Source organism: Phyllostomus hastatus, unplaced genomic scaffold, assembly GCF_019186645.2.
Source record: "Phyllostomus hastatus isolate PE091 unplaced genomic scaffold, TTU_PhHast_1.1 phas_contig_16, whole genome shotgun sequence".
NCBI lineage: Eukaryota > Metazoa > Chordata > Mammalia > Chiroptera > Phyllostomidae > Phyllostomus > Phyllostomus hastatus.
The window spans coordinates 19,605,410-19,621,965 of NW_025333643.1; positions in this window are offsets into that span (position 1 = coordinate 19,605,410).

Below are 16,556 nucleotides of genomic sequence, written 5' to 3' on the forward strand. Positions count from 1 at the left end.
TGAGGAAGAGGAGACAAAATAGGTTTATCCCATAATAAAATAACTTGACCAACTGACTACCCTTTAGGTCAAGATAGAATGTTCAAGTTTGAAGTGAGCATGAAGGGTTACATGATGTCTCTGTCCCAAGTTAAAAAACAAACCCCTATAGTCTCAAATCTATGAGTTCCTGAACTGTATTTCAATATTGTATAACCCAAACTTTATGTCAGTTAATGACTATTTTCCTAGCTTTAGTTATTTTAAGACTAAGAGTAGCAGGGCTCAGAGTTTCACTCAATCACTTTGACAAACACATAATAAACATAAGAGTTAGTAACCAATTGTGTGAAGTTAATTGATCCTCATTTGGCTGTAACACATTTCATTTCAAATACATTTGTTCAAGATTATAACTTCAGCTACTGTGTCCAATAAATGAGTTATTGTTCTAGATGATAAATTAGGCCCAATTAAATCAATTAAAAATGTAAAGGGCTGGGCCATCAACTCCACTGACCTATTTAAATTCTTCTCTGAAAGTCTTTTAAAGACAGTACATCTTGGTGGTAAAAACAAGATAATACCTCTTCTGTAGCTTATACTTTGTCATTAGAAAGTGGTAGGAATGTTTTTGGTCTTTATAATGCAACTGTATTAGTTATAGTTTGCTGTGTAACAAATTATCCCAAAACTGAGCAGCTTAAACCAACAGATGTTTATTATCTCACAGTCTCTATAGGTCAGAAATCTGGGTGTGAACCACTGTGTGCCTCTGGCTCAGGGTCCCTCACAGGAACTCAGGCTGGGCTCCAGTCATTTGAAAACTATATCCACTTCTAAGGCCACTCACATGGCTGTTAGCAGGCATTAGTCCCAGTGGGCTCTTGGTCTGAGAGCCTCTTCTTTTTGCCAGGTCACATGGGCCTCTCCATTGTGCAGCTCACAGAAGAACTGCTAGTTTTTCCCATGACAGAGATAGAGGGAGAGAGAGATTTTTGTAACCTAATTCCAAAATTGACATCCTTTTACTTTTACCACAGTGTATTCTTTAGAATGAGTCATTAGATTCAGCTCATGCTCAAGGGAAGAAGGTTATACAAATTGTGAATAGCAGGAGGTGGGGAGTATTGAGGGTCATAAGGAGGCTGTCTTCCATGGCATACATTGTACATATATATTGCATGCACCATTCTAGTACAAGTAATGGCATCCTACCTCAAGAACCTGCAATACTCCCAGGGCTTTCTCTGGCCACAGGAGCATAAGTGGCTCACAGGTGGGACAGACCAGGTGCTGGGCATTTAATATTTACAGGAACAGGCCTCACTCAGTTAAGAAAGGGAGTAGCTGAAAAAACATCCAAGAACTCTGAGGCCACATTGCATCCCCAGTGTCTCTGGGGGCACTGAGCTCTAATTGCCCTCAGTGGTAACCTGCTAGGGAAAGCACTTTCTCCTTTATTGGTGCTTCCTGGAATCACCCCTCAGGCTACTGAACTCTAGTTCTTGTCTCTTGGACTGCTGCTTCTGAGGTAACTAGGAAAACGATAAATATTAAATATTTCTTACACATTACAGCAATACCAGAAGAAATTGCCAAATGCCAAGGAATTACAAAGTTGTATAAGTTGTTTTTTCTTTCATTAACAATTACTTATTGAGTAGCTGCCACATACATATATACTGCTATTATATGAGGCATCACGAGTTTTAAAAAGTAAATTTCTACACTTCATAAGCCCCTTTGAAATGAAAAAAGAATGGAAATTTTTATTTATTCTTAATTGTCATATTAGTTGCAGGCTTGGAAGAAAAATCTGTAGGCTAATAATGTTTTTACAATCCCTATTAGTTCTAACTTTGTAGATTATCTGTCTATCTGGTACATGTGTGTGTATGTATCTTTGTGCCTCCTATCACATAGTTTGAAGGAAATATATGTGGGAATTTTTAGAACAGGTATTTGATACCTTCATCTTCTATGTGCTGACTGCCAGAGTCCAATTCATTCCTCCTGTAAAAGTAATTGGGAAAAGCTCAGTCAAGGTAACCATTAGGATCACCAGGACCAACAGCCTTTCTACAAAATCTATCAACATATGGAGAACTGGTCATGGCCAGTCATGGAGCTGGGAGCTTTGGGAATTAAGTGAATAAAGGAATGGATGGATCATCACTGGCTTCAGCCTAACAGGATGAATGATGCAATCTAGAATGTTCTTCAGTCCTTCTGGAAGCAGGAAGTCCAGATTTAAAGCTTTTTGTATCTGAACTGAGGTTGTCAGTGAGGAATTATGTGGTGGGATACTTTCAAGTAACATAGCATAATTTGAGCCACATTCCAAGGAAAGAAGTTGTCTCAGATAAACTATCTCCTCTAACAGATAATCTCCTGAATGGGGGAAGTAGGAAATTTCTCTTATTTGGAAAATTTCCCCAAATTACCCCACACCTGTTAATCAGTTCAGGCGATACCCATGACTACCATGCTTGTAAACTCAAAAGAAAATAAATATAAAATCTCTCAACAATAACCACAGAACAATTTTAGCACAATTTTTCTCTTTCTAACACATTTCACTTCACACATGTGTTTTCTGACACATTTCACTTCAGAAAAATCTTTGACATGTCAAGCTAGCTGTTGTGAGAGTTGGAATTTCCACAGCATGTGAGTATAAGAACCATCGAACAGGCTCATTGTGGAATGGAGAAATGTCTGCTTTCCCACACTTTCTTGACTCACAATGGCTGAAGGAATTTTTCCTTAGGGTGTTTTAAAAGCACTGGCCCTTGAGCTGAGATGCAGAGTGAGATAGTCCAAATTAAAGAGTTTGTGAGAAGTGGCAGAGCCTCAACTATTGTAAAATTGCTTTTTCACCTGTATTTGGTGTTGTGATGAAAAAGATGGTTTTTGTATGGAGACTTTCAGTTTCATTCAGGGTTATTCTAACTACTTTACAAAGCACTGCAAATATGGAACAAGGAGCCAAAAAGGGAAGTTGCCGAGGAGAGTGATGGCCAGTTATTGTAGGGAAAGTATAAACTTTGGAATCTGACAAACTTGGATTGGAAACATAACCAGCATGTTCACATGAACCTGCATGGCTTTAGTAGTTCACTCATATTTGCTGAGTGTCAGTTTCCTTATCTGTAAAATGGTAACAAAGATACCTAATTTTCAGGGTTGAGAATTAAATAAAGAATGTATATAGAGTTGCAGGCTATTCTTCCAGAGGGAAAGGTGCCTCTTCAAATTTTTATACTTTTAGTAGTGATTTTAACTAAACTAGAAAATGCCATCTTGGGTGTGACCAGTCATATTACAGCAGTCTTGAAAAGAATTTAAAATAATCTAAAGCCTATTTACTTGACTCAGGGTATTGAGTGGATTCAGAATGGAGAATGGCTTTTGGAAAAAAGACACTCTCCATGTCACCCTCAAAGTTTGCTGGTTTCTATAGGATAAATCACAAGAAACTTTACTGGCTTGGACTTGACATCTCAAGCCAGTTTTAACTCCTGGGGACTCAAAACTTTTAACTTTTAACTCCTGCTACCTTTACCTCTCTGGCTCAACCCTCCTTTTCCTGATAATGGAATATCAGTTTTATTTTAGAGACTCATTTTTCCCCAACTCCCAGACTGTGGAGTTCAAATGGGGTTTGCTGCATTCCACTGCATCTGGGTGTGGAGAGTTGATTCAGGCCTGGTCATCATGAAGAGTCACAAGAATTAGTTGAGAGATGGTTAGGTAAGAATTTTATCAGTATGAGACGGAACTGACTTTCAATGAAACTATTGGGAAAAGATTCTCTTTCTAAGTGTAAAAATAAGCTGCTAATGAATACTCAGACTTGGTGATATAAGTTGAGTTTTTAGACCCAGCTATGGCTGAACCTCCTAAACTTGTAAGTTATGTGAGTCTAGAAGTTTCTACTTTATAAATTTTATTTTTGTTTTATTTTTTTGCTTATGCCTGTTTAAATGGGGTTTCTCTTGATTACAAGAAAAGATTATTGTCTACTCCCCAGATGATAAAAGGATACCACATGAAATTTATTGAGCACTTATTATGTTCCAAACATTGTTCTAAGCACTTAACAAGCTTTATATTTCATTTAATCTTTAAAAAAATCCTATGAACTAGGAACTAATCATAGTCCTATTTTACAGGTGAGAGAAGTGAGGTGGGGTGTTTTTAAGAAAACTGTCTGTATCTATATAGATCATAAGTGCTAGAGCCAGAATTTTAACACAGATCAGTCTGATTTCAGAGCCATGCTTTTAAACTCAATATTATTATTAATAAAACAGAAAATATATTCACATAATAGATAATAAACATTTGGCATTCATGTGTTTATCTAGGAAATAAGTAATTATTCCAAAACACATTCTTTTCTATTATGGTGGTGATTCCTAATTTTAATCTTCTGAGTTCTTCACCTAGGGTAGCCTTATAGAAAAAAATATGGCTGATCAAATTAGAATACTGGCAGCTATAAACTTCAGTCAATATATGAGTGAGGAGAAAATGATTCTAGTGAAAGGCTGTCCTTGGACATTAGCAATTTCTTGTGTCAGGGCAAAGGGAAAGTGGAAAAGAGTAGAGGTGGGCACTTAGGCGAAGGTGTGGGCAGCTTGTTGAATTTTAGTGGTTTAAAAGCATTTGCTTTACATTATTTGGACTAACTGAAATGAAAGTTTCAAGGCTCCTGAGAATTGACTCATTCCCACCATCGTAATAGAGATGAATCAAGTTCCATTTGGTTGACAGTCTATACCAAATTTGTCAGTGTTGGCTGACAGCTTCAGAAAGATCTGCTCATTTACACAACGTTTTGGTGAGTCATTCCACACACATTGTTGGCCCTGGCTCCCTGAGGGTAGGTGAGAGGAGGCAGGAGGGTTTCGAATTAGGGACTGCAGGGCTCAAAAGTTCACTGGCAAACAGGAAGCCATCAGCAGCACTTTATCCACTACATATTTGGGGCTCAGTGTCCTTGGTTTCATTTCTGAGCTCTATGTTGATTAGTATGTACAGGATACTCTTGGGACAATGATACTAATCACATGGTCTCCAGAAGTCAAAGGAAATAGATTTCTTTTGTTTTAAATACAGCTGATTGGTTTTAACAGTTTGTTAAATTTTGTTATAAATCCAGCCCATTTGTCTTAACAATGTATGATTTTTTTAGACTAATGGGTTATTTTTATAACAAAAGAAAACCCTATTTTCTTTGACTTCTGGAGACCATGAGATTTGTATCATTGTCCAAAAGGTATGTGTGTGTACCCATGGGTGTATGTGTATGCATGCATGCTTACACCTGTGTGTGTATCTGCCTCTCCTTAAAAAACGCAAAACCAGTTTCTTCCAAATGTGAAATCAGGTTGGCATACTGAAAAAAAATAAGTGTTGTGGAATCAGGGAGCTCTGGGTTTAAATTCACAGCTGTGCCATGTATTGTCAGACTTTGGGCCACTCAGCCTCTTGGAGGCTCAGTTATCTTCTCTTTAATGGGGATGATCTTTACTTTTCATGCATGTTTGTGATAATTCGAAGCAGTGTATTTTAAGTGCCCAGTACATCGTAGGTACTTTAAAAAGCAGTAACCCATGGCATTTAGAATCTGAAAGACCTGTGATTATTTGACTCTGCCATTTACTACTAGTTTAAATTTGGGTTAAGTTACTTAGCCTTTCCCACTCTCAGTTTCCTGATTTATAATACAGGATAGTAATACTCTATATGATTATTGTGAGATTGAGTGATACATTATTAACTATTATAATTACTGCAAGTAATTATGAATTCCTTTAATTGTATTAAGCCCTTTCATACTATGCACATAGAGTATTCATAAAGTTCCTAACACATAGTAAACAATAAATAAAATTAGATTCTATTATTAGTTTAAATAATAGAAGTTGCTATTATTTACTCATTTTGATCTACAAAAATGGCAATTTCATGTGGTTAAATTAAATATTATTATTCCTAAAGGGTAGCTATAATTGTTGCCAAGATTCTAAGTCTAGTAACCCAGTAGTCTAGATGTTCTTGTTTGTTTGAGCAGTAGAAATCTGAGATTAATTGCTACCTGTCCTTTCAGGGCTTTGGGTAGTGATTTTGAAATTCACAGAGTTCTAATTAATTCATGAGGTTTCTGTGAAGTTCTTATGAGTATAAGAAGCCAGGTCTCCTTCCTAGTGTTACTGGGGTGAGAAAATAAACCTAGAAAGAAAGGCTAAGCTTGAAAGAATATATGTGACCTGGTGCCAGTTGATGTCAGCTTATGTTTCTCCAGCATGACACTCAGATTCCTGATTCTCAAGAATTCCTGGACTTTGTCCTGTATTGAGAAAATTCATGGCACAGTGCTTTGATTTTTATAGTATGCAGTGAATTCTCCTTGGTTGAGTATGATCTTTAAAGTGTCCAAAGGACAAACAGTAGTGATGTTGGAGATCAGTTCCGTTTTTGGTAATCAAGTTAGGCAAACTCTGAACTTAGTAATAGACTTGTTGGAACTACAGGATATCAGCCATGAGATGATAGTAGCTTGAATTTGGGTGATAACATTGGCAACAAGGGTGCATCATATATTCAGAAGGTGGGGCCCATAGGACTAGTGGATGACTTGGAGGTGGGGGTAAATATATCAACAAACTCAGCTGGGCACTGGGTAGATGGTAGTGCCATTTCCTCAGATGGGGAAGACTGAGGAAACAGTCTTGGGGATATGGAAAAAATCAAGATTTCTATTTGGCTGTGTTAATTGAGGTGTCGGTTGGACAGCTAAGTGAAAATGTCAAAGAAGCAATTGAAAATACAATGTAGAAGCTCAAAGAGTAAGTTTGGGCAGGGGATTCATTGAACACCATGGTGTGTTCTCCATTATGCTACATTCTGGGAGAGAAACAAAAGAGATATGGTCAGAGAAAACATGGATTAAGAGTGAAATAACAAGAAAAGAAAACCATGAGATTGAAAGTCTGAGGGCAAAAAAAATAGAGATAACAGAAAAAAAGCACTGAGTGTCAAATACCTCTTGATTTGAGCTTATATAACATGCAAGGCATTGTGCTATGTACTTTGATACTGAATGGCCTGTGGAATGCTCAATAAAACTTATATTACTTTGGAGAATACTGAGACTTATGTAGATGAAGTAACTTATTTAAGTATCACAACTGGTTATGGGTAGATCTGAGACTCCAAACAAAATCTATGTGACCCAAAATCTGCATCTGTGTTTAGAACCATGAAATGTTTATTTTTCCTTGCCAGTAAAAGAATGTAACTTGTTAACAATGAGCAAGAGAAAGGCTTCAGAAAGATACAGGTTTATCTGGCGTGCAAGATGCCTGTCTGTGGAGCATCGTTCACTGGAGATCATGTCCTGGGTGTCTATAAACTGCATAGTTTATTTGGGGTCACTGGGGGGAAAAAGAAATGAAAAGAAGACAATTTAAGATGGGGCCTCTTGTTAAAAATAGGAAGCAGAAAATTTTTATTACATTTCTATGTACTGTATAACTTTTTTTTGTTCCTATAAACACAATGTGTACTTCCATTGAGAATTTTCTGATAGGCATATGAATTGAAATTGGCCTTCTACCCATCCTAGGCAGTCAAATATGGTTTACACCATATTTAGTGGCCCCATATTCTCATCATATTGACACCTTTTAGTCTGACTCTTCAGCAATATTTCTCAAGGAATTCATTGTATTACTTAATTGCAATGTCCAGGCACAGTTGGATCAGGGAATTTAAATACTATTTTCAGGCACTCTGTGCATCTCCTTACTGTAATGCTATGCATAAATCAGTTGACTTATTTTTCAGACAGGCTTTATGAATCTGATGATTATAGGGTGCCTGATATTGCATAGCTTTCTTCTTTACAGTCGAGGATGATGGAAGATGAAAGAGACAATGCCTTGCCACGTGTCAACTCTCATTAAGGAACTCTGATTTTCCCTGCTTGCATCACATGCCCATCTTTCCAGCCAGTATCATGGGAAGATGATGGGCCACATTTGGGTCTTGCACTTCCCCTTGCATGTATAAGGTAGTCAAGCCCATGGAATTTACAGTTAGTTCAGTCGGTACCATATGGGGCAGGGCAAAGCAGTTTCCCAATGTATAAACAACAAAAATCAGTTTCAGTGCTTAGATTCTATGGAGGTCATTGCTGTTATTGTTGTGGTCATTAACATTGCTGCTATTTTTATTCTAGCACTAGCATTGCTGCTATTTTTATTCTAGCCTGAGTCAGTATCCAAAGTCAGACAATACACCAGAGATTAATAGCAGGTCCCGGTTTGATTATTCACATATAAAAGGCCATATATTTTTCTCTCTTTTGATGAAAGTGGCATGAACCCTGAGCTCCAAGTAGCTTTGCAATCAGTTTCTGGAATCTTATCAATAGAAAGACAAATCAATTTGGAAAACAGACCCACTGAAATGTTTGAACAGATTCAATCCTCTCTATGACCTGATAATTCAACTTTCTTTTTAAACCCATGGCCACTGGTATGATGAAGTCATTTCTTTTCTCCTCACAGCTAGAAAGGCAAATCTGGATTATTACATCTCCAGGATTCAGTGCTTTCATAATAATTACTTTCTGGTGGTCCTTTTGTGGACTTCCTACTAGACCACCCAGCAAAAAAGGTAGTTAATTTAGTACAGAATTTACAAATTTGATATGCACAGCAATCAAGAACTATAGAATTATAGCTATCAGAATTGCCCTAAAAGTATGTGGGGTTTTTTTGGTATGCAAAATGTTTCATTAATTTGATTTAGTAGCAAGTATTTTAAAAACAGATGATTTCTAGAATTGTCTTGGTAGTCACTTTATAAGGTATATAGGTGCCAAATTACTATGTCACACACCTGAAACTAATATTGTGTGTCAACTATACTCTAAAAGAAATAAAAAAGATTAAAAAGAAAAACATGTGATTTTGCTTCTTTTAAATAAAATTTCTAACTTACTGGAAGGTGTGGCAACACTGGGCCTGCAGTCCTGCATTCAGTATTCAGCAGGAGCTGAATATCAGCTGCTTTATTAGTTGGGACAGAGAGTTGTTAAGAATGCTTTCTGCTGCAAGTAGGAGAGCCTTAAACTACACAGACATGTTTTACTTGTTTTGCAAGGGGTCTGGTGGCAGGTTTGTTTGGGCATCCTTCAAGAGTTTAGTAATAGTATCTTTCTATCTTTTGCTGCCATCTGCAGTGTATAAGCTTTTTTTTTCTTCCCTATCATATCAGTAAGAAGGGAAAGAGGTCACTGAAGAGAGTGCTCCTTGCCCATTTATCTCCTTTTTAAGGAAAAGAAAGATTTCCCAGAAGCTGCCTGGAAGTCTTTCTCTTGATCTCATTTTACAGAGATAGCTCCCATGGCCCCCCTTACTAGCTGGCAAAGGATAAGGAGATACCATTAGTTGTTTACACCAATAAAGATTTATCATTTGGTGTTGTGAATACTATGCCCTGAACAAAGTCGGCATTCTGTTAGCAAGGACATGGTTTCAGGAATGACTCCTGTTGGGCAACCAGCAGGGACTGCGACAGACTTGTGCTCTCATTTCACCACAGTCCTCTTCACTCCCTATGGTATTACCCCTGACCATCTTTACTTATTTACTTTATTTGAAGGGACTTGCAGGTGTTTATATTTGTGACTCCAGGACTAGATCAATGTCTTTCACTTTTCTGGTTCTGGTCTGGTTCTGGCAAAACAAGATTACTGATTTATTAGATCAGAGGAACCTTGATTCTAAGTTTCAATTGATCATACTTAGCTGTGTGGTGAAGGGACATTGTGAACACTTTCTGTGATTTCCTCAAATTTAAAACAAGCGTGTTTTATTAAATAGTGTTAAGTGTACCAGAAATGTCTTTCTGGTACACCCTAGACTCTTGTTTTGGAATATAGTCATTTTTTTCTATCTAGAAATATTTTGGCCCCCATATAATCCCTTCTCAATTAACAAATATAAGAAAGAGAAAAAGAGTTTTAGGATATTTTTTGTTTTTAAAAAGTTTAAGCTCTAAGAGATAGTTTAGAATATAACAGTTGTCAGTGAGAAAGGTGAAATAATTAGAATACAATTTTATTTTATGTTCTAAATGAATTTATTTGCTATGATAATAAAATTAAATCTAAGATCTTATTTGATGATCATCAATCATTTAATGTAAACAATGAGAAGTAATTTCTTTTTTCAGTTACATCAAATATACTATTTATAGAACCTTTATTAAGACCTCATTGCCTGTTTAAATTTTTTCACCTATTCACACAATAAATGTAATAATAGCTAACACACAGCCAAACAGTTAATGCTTACTGTATGCAATACTCAATACATAGTATGTAGTAAGTACACAATAAATAGTTATTAATGGAAGACAAGTGAATTCAAGACCAGCAGAAGAATGGTTTCTTGACTCTTCAACTCACCTGAATGAACTCAGATAGGTGATGTGGAACAGGAGAAAATAACTGGGCATCAGAATCAGATTGCCCTGGACTTGAATCTTATCTCTGCCACTTGCTAATTATGTGTCTTCAGTCCAATCACTTTACATTTTACTAGGGGAATAATTTCCACCCCACTAGTTTCTTTAAGAATTAAAATAAATCATGAAGTCCTTAGTTTAGTGCCTGGCACAGTGTGAGGGTTCAACTGGTATTACCTGTTGTTATTAATCAGTCAATTATCATTCAGTAATGCTGCATAAAAAAATCACACCACAAGTCAGTAGCTTGTAATAAAAAGCATTTATTTTTCTTGTCCATGGGCCTGAATATCAGCTGAAATGGTTCCGTGGCATGCTGTGGGTTGACTGGACTTGGCTTATGCAAGGCTATGTGATAGGTTTTGCTCATCCTCCTTAGATCAGTGACTACCTAAGGATGTTCCTCTTGGCATAAATGTTGAGTGCAAGAGAGCAAGTCAAAGCATGCTAACAAATGAAATGTTTATAACATGTCCACATTCTATCGGGTAAAATGAGTCATGTGGACAGGCTAAAAGTCAGTACTCCACTCCAAGTGGGATTAGAGGAAGGAAGTAAATATTTGCTGAAAATAATCTCATCTGTCACAGTTTGAAAATTGGCATACACGTAAAACAATATTTTCCTTGAGTGTCCACTTATCTCAGCTGAATTCCTTTTCGTTTCACAGCAGAGCCACCCCTCTTTCATACCATACATATATATGCTATCTCTTTTTCCTATGTGTTAATAGAATTTGGTTGCTTTTAATTAACTCATACTAAGGCAATAGTAATAATGTGTTGCCTTCTCCAGGAGTATTTGCATTTTAAATAAGATCTACTGCTATAAGAATGGGTAATCTGAAGGATTGAAGGATACTGCTGATATGTTTGGGTTCTCTGACATCTGGATGTAGGGGTTGGAGGTATTTGTGGATCATTGTCCTAATCAGTGAAACCCAGGGCAGTGTGTAAAAGTCCATTATTAGATCAAACAAAGCTCCACTGTTAGAAAGCTATTCCTCAGTAGTGTTGCCAAAGAGGGAAAGTGCTTACTAGTAAATTTCCTTCTAGCTAAATCTCCTGGGCCTCTTGGGCTGAGAGGAGTCCTTGAGAGAAATATTTATTTGACATCTTTTGGTTCCTTGTTTAATTGGAGTCACATATCTTCTCTGAGACCATTTATATACTGCACCACATTTCTATTGATTCAAATTCTGTGCATAGACAGCCCTGTGTTTTAGTTAACATGTATAATGTTCCCTGATGAACTTGAGAGGATAGTTTCCATAAAAATTAATGCTGAATTCTGGCCACCAAATAGCTATCATCAATTAGCTCTTTTACTTTGGTGTTAATTTGTTAGTAGTAATGTAGACTTTACCATTAATGTGTCTCCTGTGGCATTTTAAAGTCAACTTTCTGATGAGGAGAAAAAAATTGTGGAATTTTAATTTATTTTCTATGCTTTGCATCCATTTCAGCAACTCCAATGCATTTCCTGGGAAATTCTATATTATCATCATGGGATTTGCTTCAGTGAACTGAACTATCTAATTGGTTTTGTATTAACCTGAAGTTCTAATTAACTCACTCAGAGGATTATATAATGTCATGTACAACATTCTGTAGCTCAGTTATTTTTAAATTAAATTAAATTTTTATTATTTTTTGTTCAGTTATTTTTTGAATTGCTTTGCTATACACTTTAATGTGCTTTCATTTTTTCAAAAAATCAGATAATATTTCAGGGACATTTCTTCTAGAAGATTGTTGTTTTACTCCCCAATTATTTGTAGACTCTGCTAGATTTTTGGTGTATATGGACTTAGTATTTCAATTATTTGTTGGTGGCCTTGAAGGCTGAACCTACAAAGGAATTTTTAATTTTTCTAGGACGCAAATATGAATTATGTGGGGAATGAGTCACCTAGTTGGTGAATGAGCCTTGCTGAGTACCCAGCATATATATTTTAAGGTGCATTACTCTTCTTTATTCACCTTTGCAGAAGCAATTGCTTTCCTAAGGTAATTATTTTAAAGACTTTTAAAAAAAGTAGTAGCTAATGTATATTGAACATTTATAGAGTACTAGACACTAAGTGCTTAATATAAATTGTCATTTGGAAATATTGTCATTACACCATTTTACAGGTGAGGAAAACAAGGCTTACTACAGAGGGGCCTTGTCAAGTTCTCATGGAACTAACTGGTAAAGCCAGCATTTGAATATGAAAAGTCAAATTCCAAAGCCTTCCTCATTACCTACCTCCCCATTGCAGGATTGGTGGTGAACATAAAGAGGTTTACAAAATTAGGAGTTCTTATCCAGAATTACACGTATTGAAGACATTAAAGAGGAGAATGTTATATATTCAGCAATCAGTCAAATCTCTACACTTTCCATTAGGAAAAAAAATGACCTGTGAAATTGTTTCAGTGAGTGCTCCAGCCAGTAGTTATTCTAATGGCTTTGTAAATGACTTCAGTCCTATATTTATCGAGTCATTAAAGACAGAGGGATTATTTAGGGTTTCTCAGTTATGCTTTATAGCATTTTGTGGGGAAAAATATGATTCAAGGAGATATATTTGAAAACTTGGTGGTTTTCAAGGGCTTTCGAATATATTCCACTGGACTCTCAATGGTTGTTTTATTACCATTATTAGTTTTGTTTTATACTATAGGGTTTACCTGAACAGAGGTGAATAAGATATATAGTGCCTAATATAGGGAATATGTCAAATTCCTAGCATATAGCAATTGATCATATATTAGAACTCAGAGAGTTGCACAATTTGTTCCTCAAACTTGATTTTTTAAGGTACCATGTACAGCAGTAGAGATAGGGGAGACTGTCAGAGCTGCCTCTGTGTCAGGAGTTTGAAGGACAAATGAGAAATGATAGTGGAGTTTCAGGGACTGGAGGCAGAAACCAGCTAGTGGTAAGAAAGGGGTGTCTTCCAAAAGTGATGTCTTTCCAAAAGATGCTAGTATGTTAGTTATTAGGGCTATAAAGAAAATATTTTGGAGAAGGCGGCAAAACAGCAAGACCATGAGATAGTGAGACAAGGAGCTTTGAGGCTGGTACCTTTTTTTGTACAAGCTTTTTATTAATCACTTATCAATACTTCTAGCCAGATCCTCAGGCTCTGCAGCCCCCTCTTCTGGGTCTAGGACCTAATTTTCTTCTGGGGGACTGATTACTTTCCCTATTGCAGATCATCTTGGTAGAATTGTCATTCCAGGTACCCTGCCCTCTTCTTGTTAAGAGGTGGGTCTGTAACCCAAGCTGGATAAATTATTCTTTCTTTTCCAGTATTCTGAATCTTTAATGGACTAATATGAAGGCAGTAAAAACAGCTGAAGCTGGTTCATTCCAGATGTAGTGGCTGATGAATATGCCAATTTGTTCTTGCTACCAGGATCCTCAGGGCATCACTGATTCCTGGTAGTGTTTACTCTATCTGGTTCTTCAGCCTTTCCCCTAAATCTGAAAGTTTTTCCCAGAACTTCCAAAAGAATTTCTTGGTGTTTAAGTTAGACAGACCCAATCAATTTCTATTACTTGCAAACTAAGAATCCTAACTGAAGTAGTTGGTTTTGCTACAATTAGATGTAGACAAAAGGATTTAATGATATGATCTCTGAAAAATATCTAATAAGTATTTGCAGACAAATAGCATTATCTGAAATTCTCAGAATAAAAAAAATACAGCAAAATTGATTTCAGGAGCTTTTCAACTGTGTTTTCATCTATGACCCAATGGAGGTCAGAAGTGTAGAACTGAAAACAAATTTCTAAACTGGTCTTTCCTTGGTAGTTTCAGCAAGAACAAAAACAAGAATTTTGAATGTTCATCTGCAAGAGCTCTGCTAGCCCATGTGCAAATTAACATATAATACAGCCTTCTCTGAATACTGATTTTTGTCCTTATATGTTCATTCAAGAAATATTTTTCTTTTCTTTTTCTCTTCATACCAGGGATCAAAGCACTGATACTACTATTTATTCTCAGGTTCTTCTAAAAGCCCATAATTCACCTTGGGGGGTAATCAATAGAACACAAAATAGTATGATTTCCATAACCATCAGATTGCCCAAAAAAGACACATTCTGTAATTATAATCAGAACGATTTGTTACCATTTGAAAGTAGATGAAGAAGGGAAATGCCAGTTATTCATCAATATTCAAATCCCAAGAAACAGTTTTCTATCTGTTCACTTTTCTGAGTAAATTTTTGAGTCTGGCTGTTTTTTTGCTCGGCTTTTTCCACTATTTTCTAGTTTTTATTCTGCCAAACATCTAATCATCCTTGGATGCATTCTGCATAATAAACACACTCTACACTTTCTGTACTATTTTAGTATAATCACATTTTAATATCAGTCTGTTCCTTCTACACATCCTTCTTTGGAAAAACTATTTAGCATGTGTGCTGAGTGCTTCTTTTCCAAGTTAAGGTAATAATAATAATAATAATAATAATAATAATAATAATAATAATAATATAAAGTATTCATCTTCTGCTTGATAGCTGGGGGCATGTGTACTAGTTTGGGTGTCAGATATTGAAGAATTCATTCTAATTTAAGCACTGGCTTGATTCTTTCAGATACTTGCCTATAACCTCTTCCTTGAGGCAACTGTCAGCACTTAATATTGCTAAGAAAAATGTAAGCATAGCATATAATTTTTAGAATCAGGCATACATGGTTGTTTACTTCAGGCTTCCCAAGAAGATTACTTTGAGAGAAGAATTATAATGCTGCTCCTTTATACAGGAAGTGATCACAGAAAACATCAGGAGTGACTGGGATGTGAGATAGGGAGGGAAGAAAGCCTTGGAGCATGGGGACCTTCACAAGCTAGTTACCACTATGAACAAGTAGAGCTTAAAACCATGGGGAGCTCTGAGAGAAAGTTTAGAACATGACTCCAGTACCCCTAAAAGAACATGCTTGATATACCTCTGGGGTCTGTATCCACCAAGTCCTTTGCTGACATTCACTCTCCAGTCTTCCACCTGGATGTGCATGAGCTAAGTGTGCTCACTCAGCCAGGCAAGGAACCCTCAGACAAAAGCTCTATTGTTTCACTGGGCAGCATTAGTGTGACGACATTGGCACTATGGGCAGGGAAGTGATGGCATTCTTCATCTACCTTGTAAATCCTGGCATGCAGAAAGAGCAGGAGAGTGCTCCATAGTGAGAACAAATCAGATGCTTCTTGTGCAGTTGTTAAGGGAAAGGCACCCTTGCTCCAAGATTTCTCCTTTTCAGGAAAGATTCTGAGATTTTTACACTTCAGACATATAATCATTAGAGAATGATTCCTTTGAGTAAAGCCAGAGTAGTCAATGTTAGGCTCCAAAACCATCTTCATCAAAATTTCCTGGCAGTACTTTATAAAAATTCAGATTCTTCCGTCATTCTCCAGGCTTGCTGAATCAGATCTCTGAGGCCTGGGGACAGAAAACAGATCTAAACACATTTATGAACTCTTTCAATTGGAAAATACCTGAGTATTTTCCCTTTTCTGGATAACCTTAACATTTTAACAATGAAAATATAGTCTATTTTTAATTACAATATTAATACATGCTCAGATCTATCTAAGACATGTTTCTCTGTTTCACCTCTGTATCTGCAGTGCTTATCGAGCACAAGCCTGTTGTGTAGTGAATACTCAGTAAGTCAAATTGATCAAATAAGTGAATGCTCATTATAGAAGCTAGAATGTAAAGACTCTTGGTGATCAAGTCACACTTGAGTGTGAAAAATTTGTCCACTCTTTTCCTCTGAGGAAGGAGGAACAGGTACAATAATAGAACAGTATGAGCCCAAGGAAAGCAACTAATAAAAATGGAATAAGGATCAGCCTTTCCAGCTACAAGACAATCCATCTGCAAAATGAGGATGTAGTCAGCACCTGATGTTCTTCCTGCCCTGTGTCCTTTATCTTGCCCCTGAATAGTTCATCATGATATGTTTTGGGGAAACCACTTCTCCATAGTCTGTATTACTTGTGAAAGTCCAACTA